The 2,504-nt window shown below is 41.7% G+C and overlaps 1 pseudogene; it reads right to left on the reverse strand.

Moving 5' to 3' along the window:
- Positions 1 to 302: 302 nt before the first annotated feature.
- Positions 303 to 1,168, reverse strand: LOC136131344 (small ribosomal subunit protein uS2 pseudogene; annotated as a pseudogene).
- Positions 1,169 to 2,504: the final 1,336 nt, after the last annotated feature.

The raw sequence follows: 2,504 nt of genomic DNA on the forward strand, positions 1-2,504 counted from the left end.
CGAAGACCCAACACAGCCATAAATAAATAAATAAATTTATAAAAACAAAAACAAAAACATCATCTCAGTTCAGTTGCTGCCCAGCTGCCCTTTCTAAAAAAAAAAAAAAAAGGTAGATGTAAACACAGCTGTCTCTCTATTTCTCTACTACCTAAACACATTCATATATATGTGGGGACACATCATATATATGTATGTGTATGTATATATATATAAACACACACACACACACACACATATATAGTATCCTACTAAAGCTAATTCAGCAATGTCATTTTTTTTTTTAAGAAACTTTATTTCCACTAATCTATTTCCATTTTCTGTTTAAGAGTCTGTGGAAGAACAAGCTGAGACCACTCAGTGGTCATTCCTACCTGTTCAGCGGCCTGAGCAGTGGAAGCTGCAGTCCAGTCCCCAGTGGTGGGCGGAGCGCTGCAGTCTTCAGTAGGGAACCGCTGATTAGGCGCAAAAGGCGCCCGCAGACCCATCTGCAACCTCAGGTCGAGCAACAGCAAATTCGGGAGCTGGAGCAGTCCATTCGCCCTGAACTTCCTCCTGGGTCACAGCCTTTCCAGCAGCGGCCTTCTTAGCATCTCCGCAGAGTAGAGATCAGGCTGACCTCCCCCGGGTGCTCACGAGAGCTGGTGCCACGCATGCGCAGAACTTCCTGCAGGCCCCGCCCCGCATCCACCACCGCAGACCCACCTCGGGAGCTCCCTTGTTGTTGCTGGGCATGGCGATGTCCACAAAGCGCAGAGGAGAGACTGTAACACAGTAATGGCAAGCGGGTTAACATAACACGCCTCCGAGATCAGCCTGGATCGGTAATCACTGAAAGTCGTGGCTCTGGGAAGGCGGCCTGGATCTGGTTAGGGAAGTTTCCAGAAGAGAAGTGTCTGGCAATACGAGTGGCTCCTGGCAGCAGCAAACTTCAGCACAGCTCGCTGGCCAATATTCCTAGAGGATATGACACTGACATCAGCCCCGTTTCCGATGGCAACAACGGTGCGAGCCGCCAGGGGAGGCTTCTCCCATGTTCTCTTTAGGCGTATGAGGTAACGTCATCACTTTTCCTTTTGTAGATGTACTGTTCCAATTGGTAGTCAAGGTTGGTGTCACCTAAGTGGGTTCCTGATCCAAGGAACTGGAGGAAATCCTCCTCCTTCATTTGCAGGCCATCAAGGGCTCCAGACTTTGTGAACGTTTCCCTTTAACCTCTGAGGGGAACCCAGAACAATGCCTTATGAACCACTCTCTGGGTAATGCAGAAAAGCAGGAATGTCATTTTTAATAAATAAATAAATAAAAGCATTATATTAGCAAATTAAATTGTGGTCAGTTTATATGCAGTGAAAAATTTGAAGAAAATGCATGACATTCTAGATCTGGAAGAATTCTCAGCTCTCTGCAGCTAAAGGTCACAGTTATGAACTGAATTGTGTCCCCTCAAATTTTATATGTTGAAACCCTAACACCCAATACCTAGAATGTGACTTTATTTGGAAAGAGGGCCTGTAAGGAGGTGATTAAGTTAAAATGAGGCCAATAGGGTGGACCCTAATCTAATCTGACTGCTGTCCTTATAACAAAAAGAGATTTGAACACACAGAGATACCCAGGGCACAAATGCACAGAGGGACAACCATGTGAGGACACAGCAAGAGGGTAACAATCTGCAAGTTAAAGAGAAAGGCTTCAGAAGAAACCAATACCACTGACACTGTGATCTTGGACTTTCAGCCTAGAACTGTGACAAAATACATTTCTGTTGTGTAAGCTACCCAGTCTGTGGTAGTTCATTATAGCAGCCTAGTAAACTAACATAGTCACTCAATCTACTATTTGAATGTATAAACAGAATTAGATATCTTTCAATATTTTTCTAAATATTCTATGAAGAATTTTCTACCCAAAAACTTTAAATACATTTTGGGAAGTCTATCCTTTGTAAAGCTTCATGTTTCCCTAAATTTCCCTCCTACACTTGTGCCCCTGAGCATTCACGTTTAAGGTCCTCTGGCCTTGTGTGTTTGGGATCCTTTTATAAAAGACAGTTCTGAGTATATCCAAAGCATGTTATTACCACAATTCCCCAGGAAAAACACAAGTATTGTTTAAGATTAGAAGTTCTATTATGAAATCAACCTATGTTTAAATAACCTTTTGGTTTTAATTGATGTTTTTAAAAACATGAACAAAATGCAGTGTCAGGGTCAGAGCATTTGAGACTTAATAGCCATGAGAGACTTATGCACTCCTCGGTGTGATTATAAATGCATTGCCCTTTCTACACAAGGATGATGCTATGACCGTACAATCATTATTTAAGCATAAGCTGACAGGAGAAACAACAACAACAAACACCTTTGTCTCATTTAAAAAGGGAAAAATATATTCATAGTTTTTTTAAAAAAATAGAAGTTGCAAGTACTTGTGTTTACTTATGTAAGTTTGTTGGTTTGTGTCTGTATATTTGTGTTAGCATATTAATTCAATAGATTAAA

The sequence above is a fragment of the Phocoena phocoena genome, chromosome 11 (assembly GCF_963924675.1).
Source record: "Phocoena phocoena chromosome 11, mPhoPho1.1, whole genome shotgun sequence".
NCBI lineage: Eukaryota > Metazoa > Chordata > Mammalia > Artiodactyla > Phocoenidae > Phocoena > Phocoena phocoena.